This window comes from Trachypithecus francoisi, unplaced genomic scaffold, assembly GCF_009764315.1.
Source record: "Trachypithecus francoisi isolate TF-2019V2 unplaced genomic scaffold, Tfra_2.0 Lachesis_group20, whole genome shotgun sequence".
NCBI classification, from domain to species: Eukaryota; Metazoa; Chordata; class Mammalia; order Primates; family Cercopithecidae; genus Trachypithecus; species Trachypithecus francoisi.
The window spans coordinates 20,745,520-20,757,197 of record NW_022681466.1 but is presented as its reverse complement, the minus strand read 5'-3'; the positions used below and the strand labels follow the sequence as shown (position 1 = coordinate 20,757,197).

The window sequence follows — 11,678 nt, the reverse complement described above, 5'->3', positions numbered from 1 at the left end:
TCTTGGGATTTCCGTTGTTATTAAAGATTGCTTCATAGCTTGACTGTTTTTTAACTATTGAGTGACTTTTCATATCCTAATCATCCAGAAGTGCTAAGTGTAATGGGAATGGGGAATTCCTCAAGGGAGGAAGCACTCAACCATTCCAAGGGAGAGGTGGAACTGCTGAGTCTTCTGGTTGTCCTGAGAGGCAAGGTGAGCATTCCTGGACACTTTGGTTAATTTTACTGTCCAGGTGTGACAGTTCTCATCTGTAGGAACACCTCCAGTGTTCCTAACTTTAGGAATTCTCTCAAGTAGATTACTCCAAGCCAGAGTTGAAAGACTTTGGAGGAGTACGACACCTGAAGGAATTACTGGTGGTACTCCTTACTGTACGCAACGGTCTCTCCATCTCCTATTCACCCACTTTTTTTCCTATTTCTCTTTCTTCCCACTCACCATTCAACTGGAATATTTTAGGCCTACCATCGGTATTGATTGCTTAACCCTACCAGTATTTAGAGTTACTGCTATTTCATAGTTTTGAAAGGTAATAAGAGTCAATTCAGAACACAAATGTCTGGATCCTTAACCTACTGCAGTGGGAAGTGAAGGAGAAAGCAAACTAACCATACTTTCTTATTTCTAGGAGCTATGAAAGGAGCTTTTCATTCGTGTTATGTAGGTACGAATCTTTTGTACCCTTTGTACCCTGGCCAGGAAAGGCAAGGAGTCATCTTTCTGTCTTCCTGCTTCCCCTCTTTCAGCCTTCACCTTTTTATCCTCTTCTTCCATATCCTGAGATTGTTGCTTTTGCTGATGACATTTCTAAGCTCACTTGCAGATGGTGCCTGTGGGAAGTAAAGCTTGGTGAGAAGAGGGCTCTCTAGTATCTAAGAGAAAGCAGATAAGAGTTGCTTTAATGTCCTGATGATTAATCACTGGGGTGCCAAAACACTTTGACCACTGGATTTCTCTCATATCTCATCTCAAAAAGTAGTACTCCAAGGCTGAGAGAAAGAGGCTGATTCCGAGTTTGTCTTTCATACCCTCTTAAGTGGGTAGTTTGTTAGTGGAGCATTCTTAATTTGCATCCTTCAGCTACAGCATCTCTGGAATAAGAAGGTATAGCCATGAAGTAAATTCACTTAGACCCAGGTTCCCTAGGACCTGTAAATGGATGGACTTTTTGATATCTTGCTCTGGCATGGTTGTAAACTACAGATAGTATTGATAGCTCTAAAGGAATGAAGGGCATTTTATCCAGGCCTAACCAACCCTGAGGCAGGCAGCATGAAGAAACCTTTAAGAAGTCCACAATATAGCAGTCAGAGCTAAGTAAAGAACAAAGCCTGAGTCTTGGAGGATGTCTTTTCTCTACCTAAGGGGCCTATCTGATGGACTGTCTCTAGGAGGGGATCCTTCTCCCTCCTGAGTCTCAGAACTACAGCAGTGCCTAATGAGGGACACCCTTGTAAGGGACACCTTACACCTTGTAAGGATCAGCTTGTAGACGACCCTCCTCACCAAGGCTAATGCAATTTTGAATGCATTCGGCCCTGGAGAAAACAGGCTGAATTGAAAGACCTAGAGAAAGCTTAGTAGCCTGGTCCCTTTTTTGAAGTCTGGAACTTTTTAGTTTGGTCTTATACTAGTGTTAATATTTATAATTTCTGTTAGGGGACCAAAAGTTTCAGAAAATGAAGCAATATAAGAAGTGGAAATAAGGGTAAGAAGGGAGAACTAGAAGAGTCTGGTAGCTGGGCTGCGAAAAGAGACTTGGGGTATAATTGCTTCTTTTTACTGATTTATTTATTTTTGAGGCGGACTTGCTCTTCTTACCCAGGTTGGAGTGCAGTGGTGCAATCTCGGCTCACTGCAACCTCCACCTCCCGGGTTCAAGCAATTCTCCTGCCTCAGCCTCTCGAGTAGCGGGGATTACAGGCACGTGCCACCATGCCTGGCTAATTTTTTGTATTTTTAGTAGACATAGGGTTTCACCATGCTGGCCAGGCTGGTCTTGCACTCCTGACCTTGTGATTCACCTGCCTCGGCCTCCCAAAGTGCTGGAATTACAGGTGTGAGCCACCGCGCCCAGCTTGGGTATAATTGCTTATAAAGAAGAGATAGGGATATGAGATGGAAGGAAAAATTATGGTTGGGCTAGTGAAATTTATAGGATAATTTTCTTAAGAGATTCACAATTCATTTCAGGAAGACCCCATTAAAGCACCACTACTGAGTAAAGAATTCCCCTTGATTAAAGTAGTCTTACCTTTAGGGTTGCAGGATGGGCCAAGAACACCTAGGATACTATTAAGACATTTTCTGTAGGGAAACTAGAAAAGATGGGCAAATATGTTAAGCAATATATAAGGACATTTACTTAACACTTATCTACATAGTTCAAGAGAGTAATTCAGGAATAAGGAAGAATGATATGGATGCATCACATTAAAGTTACTGGTATTGTTTGAGTTTCAAAACTCTTGCAAGTGGTTTTAGGTACGCTAAGTCAACCTGGAGACTAGTAGTAGTCCTCTGCCACTCATTTTAGATCCAAATGATGGCAGTGCATAGAAGAACAAACGAGAGTATGTGAATTAGAGTCACAGAATGTTAGAGCTACAAAAGAACATAGTTTGTTTAGTTCAGTGCCATCTTTAACCAGTAAAAAAGGGCCAGAAAGGCTGAGGAACCTGTATAGTGTTAAGAGAAAGGAGGCAGAGAAAGGGAACTAACATTGTTGGGTACCTGTTATGTATCAGGCACTGCGCTAAGTGCTTTGTTTTTATCTTGATTAATGAGCACCTTGAGGCTAAGGGATAGAATTAATAAAAGGCAAACCTCAGCCAGCTGGGTGCAGTGGCTTATGCCTGTAATCCCAGCACTTTGGGAGGCCAGGATGGGCAGATCACAAGGTCAGGAGATCCTGGCTAACATGGTGACACCCCGTCTCTACTAAAAATACAAAAAATTAGTCGGCCGTGGTGATGCAAGCCTGTAGTCCCAGCTACTCAAGAGGCAGGCAGGAGAATTCGCTTGAACCCAGGAGGCGGAGGTTGCAGTGAGCGAAGATTGTGCCACTTCACTCCAGCCTGGGCAACAGAGCGAGACTCCATCTCAAAAAAATAAAAAAGGCCATTATCCTGAGCAATATGTAGGCGATAAAGGGGAGTGGTAGACCACGTTTTCCTCTCTAACCGCACAGGGCTAAACTAGAGGAAGTAAAGAGTCAGCATTTGAGGGTGAGGTTAATCTAAGGAAGTATTGACCAAACTGTTGAAAGAGACTCACAAATAACTTACCATCCCTAGAGACCTTCTAAAACATGTTGATAAGAGATAGGACTGATAGGGACCAAGATTACTCTTGGCTCTGGAATTGATTTTCATTTTGGAAAATTAAGTCATGACCTGAGAATGAGGGATTAATTGTACAAATAGGAAACAAAATGGAGCTTCTCATCCTAAGATGTCTTCAGAGAGAATAATATTTATATACCATGAATGAAAGAGATAAATTCCTTTGGTGACTGTACTTGTTTTTTCTTTTGTTTTGTAACACTTTGAAGTCATGAAACTGAATTTGTAATCTTGGGGAGATTCAGTGCCAAGTTCAAGGCAGGTGGCAGTTTGAAAATTGACAGAATAAGATTGTGTTCCTCGTGGTTGTTTGATATAATATCCCAATAGTTATACCATGAGGGCTGCTTTGTGGGGAGCATTAATATTAGCAGAGGCATGTCCTGAGTACAGACAGGACAACCTCTGAGGAAGAAGACTGGGGGAGGGTCCCCCCTTCAGGAAGCTTCTGGGTCTTGTGAGAGAGGTCAGTCTTACAGCTGGTGGAGAGTGGGGAATCTGTATTTGTAAGTCAACATATCAATGCAGGTTATAATATAAAACTGTTATAATAAGAGGAAACCAAAGAAATAATCAGAAAAAGTGGAGTTATTCAGAAACAATTATTTGAAAATAAAGAAGATAAGGGACATAGAACAGAAGAGGAAGGTGAGCAGTGGGAAGAATCTCATAGAAGAGGGCTCATGTATGTTTTGTGCAGAGGCTGTGAATTGGCTGACCAGAATGGTACAGGAAAGGAGTATTAGGAAATGAAGTTGGAGGAGCAATCTCATTGGGTTCAATGAGGAATTTGATTTGTTAAGCAGTAGCAGGAAACAGAGCATGATGAGATGAAAATCACATTGAGGACTTTTGTAGCAGTACTTGGTCAAGGAAGCAGAAAAGTTCACTAGGATATTATTGTTCTTGCCAAGACATGAAGCACTGAGAGTTTACACTAGAGTAAGACAAGGAGAATCAGAGGAAAGGAAGTGGGTCCATAGGAATTAGCAAGGCTTGGTCACAGCTTGGATGTGAAGAGAGGGATAAAAGCCTCAGGATGATGATCCCAGGACACATTTGTGCTGTTGGTGGTGATGAAAGCTTGGTAAGAGGAAATTGCTTTGTTTTTAAGTAGGAAGTGTTTTATTTACCAATTGATAGGATGTGTCAGTGTTCAGTATTGTGGAGTCTAGGAGGGGGCGCCCCTGGAGAATAGTGGAGCATGCACTATGTGTCCAGACGATAACCTGCATGCACCCTGCCCTTTTCAGGTTGAAGAACCAGGCAAGAGGGAGTCTGTTGCTAGGGTGTGCCCATAGACTTCAAGAATGCTATCCTACTCTGGATCTGGGAAAGAAAATAGTATTTTTGCCAGTTTCTTCCCCTTTAATGCTTTGAAAATGGGATATGACTACCCTGTGGCAGCATATGCCTGTGGATGCACAATTCTCTGGCTTCATTCTTGGAAGGCCTTTTTCTGTCCCTCCCTAGGGATCATTTGTATCTCTGATTCCTGCTCCCAGAGCCATAAAGTGGGAGCCCCCATTTATTAATTGGGTTGGGACTGGGGCGGGAGTCGGCGGGGGACTCTTTTAGTGCGGCAGGCGAGGGTCTTCCCGAATGAGCCCATTAGCCAGCCCCAACGGCAGCTGAAACGGGGCCGCAGCCAAGTCCTCTCCATTTCAAAAACCCTCCATCGCCTGCAGCAGATCAGAACAAGGCCTGCGGGAGCCCTTAGATTCTGATTGCAGCTGTGAGGAAGGACAAAACAATTTATAGGAAGCCAAGTAGCTCCTGTCTCACTGTCTCTTCCTTTCCAACTTTGGGGAAGGGGAAGACTGGGATATGGTGTCGCCTCCCACCATGGCTTCTTACAGGCTTAAAGTAGGAGAGAAAGAGAGTATATGGACATTGATTGAACGCTTATGTCAATGCTGTGGGTGTGTTTACACATGTCCTTGCTTTCTTCTTCCCATCCACACACTGTTGAGTTGGATTAGCAGCTACTACTTATGTGGGGCTCCCTAGGTGTGTGCTAAGTCTGGCGGGTGGGGAGATATGCTTATCATACTCCTTCCTGCCCCATAGCTGCTTTCAGTCTCCCATCTGCTTTATCAAAATTCAGGGTTAGAGTTAGACTGCCTCAACTTCTTTTCTTCTTAGTGGAAGGAGTTTGGCTCTTTTTTTTTTTGAGACAGAGTCTCACTCTGTCACCCAGGCTGGAGTGCAGTGGTGCAATCTTGGCTTACTGCAAGCTCCACCTCCAGGGTTCACGCCATTCTCCTACCTCAGCCTCCCAAGTAGCAGGGACTACAGGCACCCACCACCACGCCTGGCTAATTGTTTTGTATTTTTAGTAGAGACGGGGTTTCACCATGTTAGCCAGGTTGGTCTCGATCTCCTGACCTTGTGATCAGCCCGCCTCAATCTCCCAAAGTGCTGGGATTACTGGCGTGAGCCACCACACCTGGCCCCAAGTTTGGCTCTTAAAGGAAGGCCTCCTTCTGAAACGTACTTGTCCCTTTGGTTAAGCCAGCAAGAGAAAGGTAGGCATCTATAGGGGAGTTTCTCTGCAGTGGCCCAGAGAGAAGCTGTAAAGGGCAGGAACGAATGTCTTACTTCCTGATGGAATGACACATGTCTTCTCTCTTAGGGAATCATAGATTGCCAGGGCTAGAAAAGAGGTCAGGTAATCTAACCTCTCCCTTTACAGAGCAGGAAACTGAGGTTTAAGGAAGGAAAGTGCCTTGCCCATGCAGTCTCACAGCGAGTTAATGGCAGCCAGCCAGAACGAGATCCAAGAGGCCAGAATCTTGACTTCTGCAAGTGGAGTGCCCCTGACTTTAAGATGACCCATTTCTGAGAGCCCTGAGCTTCTTGAGGAAAGGAAGGACGGACTGTGAGATTTGAGGAGGGAGAGAGAGATTGAGGGGGAAAGGTAGATTTGAAAATCGTTAGTAGAAAGACTGAGAAATTTAATATATTTTTACCTTAAAGAATAATCTATCTATTTTTTTTTTTTTTTTTGAGACGGAGTTTCACTCTTGTCACCTAGGCTGGAGTGCAATGGCACGACCTCAGCTCACTGCAACCTCTACCTCCCAGGTTCAAGCGATTGTCCTACCTCAGCCTCCCGAGTAGCTGGGATTACAGACACCCACTACCACGCCTGGCTAATTTTTTTGTATTTTTGGTAGAGATGGGGTTTCACCATGTTGGCCAGGCTAGTCTCAAACTCCTGACCTCGGGTGATCTGCCTGCCTCGGCCTCCCAAAGTGCTGGGATTACAGGTGTGAGCCACTGCTCCCAGCCTCTTTTTTTTTTTTTTTTTTTTGAGACGGAGTTTTATTCTTGTTGCCCAGGCTGGAGTGCAGTGGTACGATCTCGGCTCACCGCAACCTCTGGCCTCCCAGGTTTGAGCAACTCTCCTGCCTCAGCCTCCCAAGTAGCTGGGATTACAGGCATGTGCCACTATGCCCGGCTAATTTTGTATTTTTAGTAGAGACGGGGTTTCACCATGTTGGTCAGTCTGGTCTTGAACTCCCGACCTCAGGTGATCCACCCACCTCGGCCTCCCAAAATGCTGGGATTACAAGCGTGAGCCACTGCGCCCAGTCTAAGAATAATGTTTCAATGACATACAGATTATACAAGTGTTATTTTTATTTAAAGTCAAGAGTTCTGGTTCATTGGGAAGCAGATGGCAGCCATAGCCAAAGATCCCGATGCCCTCAGAGTTAACCCAAACTTCAAAGAGCATTTTGCAACTATCTCTGGAGGTTGGATAGCAGGAAAAGATCCTCAAAGGCAATGTGAGAAATTCACCCTAAATCTCAACTGAAGCTCCTTTGCTATATTGAAAAGAAAAAGGGAATGGAGAAAGAAAACACATCTGCTAGAAAACTATGGTGGGGAGAGGGGTCCCTGAATGAGAGAGATGATAGAACTCAGCCAAAAGAGGTATGTTCTGAGATTAAAGGAAAATGGTAAGGGGACCTTCTACTCCTCTCCTTTATTTTAGTTTTTAAAGTTCTGAGTTGTTTGATATTCTCCTTTGATGAGTCAGAAGGAAGGTGGTATGTGGTGATCCACAGTGGCCTAAAAACACTAAATAGTGTGTTCAGTTGGCTGACACGCGTTACTGGCTCTATAAGTCATCTCAGTCTGGTACCAAGACGCCCTTTCCCTCCTTAGACCTCTCCTGGATGTATCTACAGTCCCTTCCAATGCTCGCTTTCTCTGAGTATATGAGTCTGGGAGCCACTGATGAGCAGAGAGTGGAATGGCTGGAGCATTCCTAGGCTGGAAGCAGAATCATGAAGGGAGGAGGGCATCATTGGACAGATTAGAAAGAGTTAATGGGTCTAGGGGAGAGGTACTGGGGATCCGCAAAATGAATATTGTCTGCTGCTGATGAAGAAATAGATCCCAGTACATACATACCCTTTACATTTTGTTCATCAACTCTGATGGATAGCATAGAGGAAATGCGGAGCTGGTCCCCATGTAAATTTGTCTCTAGGGAATGTATGACAGACCTACTTGTCCAGATTACATTAAGTTTGCTGTCCTGCAAACCTCCTTTCTCACAGTCAGGATCCTTTTTTGCCTTAGAGCCCTTCTTGAAGAAGCTGTTAGGGACGAGACAGCCACAAGTCCAACCTGGTGATCTGATCTAAAACTAGGTGGCCTCCTCCCAGTCACCTTCTTTTATTAGCCTTATATTAACCATTAACCTTCATTGACCTTTATGATTCTGGGTTTCACAGCTTCTGTTTCTGTTGAATTTCCTAACTTTAAGAACCATGGTTTTGTTCTTATCAGCCTGGGAGCTAGGTCCCTGGAGACAAGAATTTTAGAACAGTTATGACTCTGGGAGTATACTAAGGTTAGTCTGAATTCTTCTGGGGAATTCAGGTTTGAATAGAAGAGTGCTAACATCACTCTCACTGTTACCTACCAATGCCATGCTCCCTGGGTGCAAGACAAAAGATGCTGTTTGGTGTCTAGTCCCTTGTCTCATGTCTGATGTAACCTGCCATTTTCCTTTATAGGTAGGAGCAACAGCTGGAATGCCCTCTGAGGAATGCAGTGATGTCCATCAGTCACCTCTCACCCAGAGCCTGGCAAATTCAGTCTCTTTCACAGAACCTAAAGCCAAGCCAGGTAGGGACCTAAAGCCAATCAGAGGCCACTGGCCTCCTTTTGTATGGGATGACCCCACTCCCACCCCACCCCACCCCTGGTCTTAGAGAAGTTTCTTTCTTTCTTTTTTTTTTTTTTAATTTTTATTTTTTGAGACAGAGTCTCACTCTGCTGCCCAGGCTGGAGTGCAGTGGCGTAATCTCAGCTCACTTCAACCTGCACCTCCTGGGTTCAAGCGATTCTCGTGCCTCAGCCTCTTGAGTAGCTGGGATAACAGGCAATCTTTTTTTTTTTTTTTTTTTTTTTTTTTGATGGAGTTTTGCTGTTGTTGCCCAGGCTGGAGTGCAATGGCATGATCTTGGCTCACCACAACCTCTGCCTCCTGGGGTTCAAGCGATTCTCCTGCCTTAGCCTCCCGAGTAGCTGGGATTACAGGCATGTGCCACCACACCCGGCTCATTTTGTATTTTTAGTAGAGATGGGGTTTCTCCACGTTGGTCAGGCTGATCTCGAATTCCCAACCTCAGGTGATCCGCCTGTCTCGGCCTCCCAAAGTGCTGGGATTACAGGCGTGAGCCACCACGCCAGGCTAACAGGTGATCTTAGAAAAGTTTCTTTTTTTTTCTTTTTTTTTTTTTTTGAGACGGAGTCTCGCTCTGTCACCCAGGCTGAAGTGCAGTGGCGCGATCTTGGCTCACTGCAAGCTCCGCCTCCCGGGTTCACGCCATTCTCCTGCCTCAGCCCCCCAAGTAGCTGGGACTACAGGCGCCCGCCACCTCGCCCGGCTAATTTTTTTTTGGTATTTTTAGTAGAGACGGGGTTTCACCGTGTTAGCCAGGATGGTCTTGATCTCCTGACCTCGTGATCCGCCCGCCTCGGCCTCCCAAAGTGCTGGGATTACAGGCGTGAGCCACCACACCAGGCCGGAAGTTTCTTATTCCAAAAGATCTCCAGAGGAGTTTCCTTAGCTTTTTATTTGACCCTATTCTGATGTTCTGCCTTCTGATTAATAGATTCTCCCTTCCAGGTAGAGCAGGTAACCTCCTTTCTTGGCATTCCTATTCTTTCCTCTTGTCCAGTTGTGCTAATGGATGTTCCTCTACAGTGGATTGCTGATGTCAGTTACTGGGTTACTCTCAGCCCTCTCCGCCAGGGCAGCTGCCCCTCTAGCCCACAGCTCTATCTGTATACACAGCCCTACAGGGTCTTACTCCTGTTGCCCAGGCTGTAGTGCAATGGCATTATCATAGCTCACTGCAGCCTCAGGTGATTTTTCCCACCTCATCCTCCTGAGTAGCTGGGACTAGAGGCGTGTGCTACCATGCCTGGGTAATTTTTTGTATTTTTAGTAGAGACAGGGTTTCACCATGTAGCCCAGACTGTCCTTGAACTCCTGGACTCAAGCAGTCTGCCTGCCTCAGCTACTAAAGTGCAGAGATTATAGACATGAGCCACCCAGCCCCAAAAAGCTTTTTTTTTTTTTTTTTCGAGATGGAGTCTTGGTCTGTTGCCCAGGCTGGAGTGAAATGGCGCAATCTCCGCTCACTGCAACCTCTGCCTCCCAGGTTCAAGCGATTCTCCTGTCTCAGCTTCCTGAGCAGCTGGGATTACAGGTGCCCGCCACTATGCCTGGCTAATTTTTGGTATTTTTAGTAGGGATGGGGTTTTACCATGTTGGCCAGGCTGGTCTTGAACTCCTGACCTCAGGTGTCCCTCTGCTCGCTTCAGCCTCCCAAAGTGCTGGGATTACAGGATTTTTTTTTTTCTTCCTTCCTTCCTTCCGTCCTTCCTTCCGTCCGTCCTCCTTCCTTCCTTCCTTCCTTCCTTCCTTCCTCCCTCCCTCCCTCCCTCCCTTTTTATGGAACACTTCACAAATTTGCGTGTCATCCTTGCACAGGGACCATGCTAATCTTCTCTGTATCATTCCAATTTTTAAAGTAGATGTGCTGCCAAAGCAAGCACCAAAAAGCTATTTTCTATCCCTTTATTCTCAGTCAAGATAGGGCATTCTGTCTCTTCTCACTACCTCTAATCAGCTTCTTCACTTCCTTTCCAGGTTCAACAGGAAATCCCACCTGTCCAAACACTGTGTGAGACACCAGAAGTAGAGGCCTGCAAGCCTCCTTCCGCCATCTATGATGCTCAGATGGGACAGGTCACCAGCGTCCTGTATCTACCCCCACCTTTCTTGCTTGCTGGTAGGTGTGCTGCTTCCCCTACCCATCAACCCCAAACAGGGTTATGTTTCTCTCTCAGAGTATTTTTCTCTGTTATTAAATGTCTCCAACAAGGGGAAGGTCTTAGTGACTTGCCTGTATGTCTTTGTAACTTCCAGCCTGAATCTTTAGAGATCTGCTAACCTCCTGGTATCAAATGTCCATCCTTTTTCTATAGTTCATGACTGTTTTTCCCATTTAGTGGGTGTGGGAAGGGACTAGTAAACAGATCGTATTTGGTACTGGAGAGGGAGAGTGTAATGACAGGTACCCTTTCTTCTGGGGGCTAGAAATCTGAAGCCACACATGTGCATTCTTCCTAGTTGCTTGCTATCCTGGGAGAGTACCTGGATTTTTTTTTTTTTTTTTTTTTTTTGAGACGGAGTTTCGCTCTTGCTGCCCAGGCTGGAGTGCAATGACACGATTTTGGCTCACTGCAACCTCTGACTCCCGGATTCAAGCTATTCTCCTGCCTCAGCCTCCTGAGTAGCTGGGATTACAGGCATGTGCCACTATGCCCGGCTAATTTTTGTATTTCTAGTAGAGACGGAGTTTCTCCATGATGGTCAGGCTGCTCTCGAACTCCCGACTTCAAGTGATCCGCCCACCTCAGCCTCCCAAAGTACTGGGATTATAGGTGTGAGCCACTGCACCCGACCTACCTGTATGTTTTGAGGGAATGGTTTTGTGTGTGTGTTTGTTTTTAATAATATCCAGACTGGTCCAAAAGGAAAGATGCTTTATCTAGTGTGTATTTCCCAGGACCAGGATCTTAGGCTCTGAGAATCTGTCCATACTCATTCCCAGATACCCCCATGGAGTGGAAAATAGATGGCCATAAAGCAGAATCAACTACTAAGTGTTACTGTCTTGAGCTCAGGTGTCAGCTCTCCTCTGGGGCCTGTTGAGAGTTGGGGGGTCAGGTGTGGGCAGAGCATCTCCCTGCCTCCTGGGCATAGGAGGTGACATCAGCTTATCTTCTTGACCC

At 45.5% G+C, this 11,678-nt stretch overlaps 1 protein-coding gene and 1 non-coding gene across 13 annotated transcripts in view; one reads left to right on the top strand and one right to left on the bottom strand.

Moving 5' to 3' along the window:
* Positions 1-11,678, top strand: part of CDK12 (cyclin dependent kinase 12) — a 142,281-nt gene that overhangs the window by 80,789 nt on the left and 49,814 nt on the right. For 11 of the 12 annotated variants that reach the window (XR_004430606.1, XR_004430611.1, XR_004430609.1 and 8 more), the window contains 2 exons: positions 8,384-8,495; positions 10,531-10,672. The gene's annotated coding sequence lies outside the window, so the exon portion shown is untranslated. Of the gene's footprint in view, positions 1-8,383; positions 8,496-10,530; positions 10,673-11,678 lie in introns of those variants that run through there. The other variant, XR_004430599.1, reaches the window with a different exon arrangement.
* LOC117068160 lies at positions 10,327-10,436 on the bottom strand. The gene has a single exon (XR_004431011.1). It is a non-coding gene; the product is annotated as a U6 spliceosomal RNA (small nuclear RNA).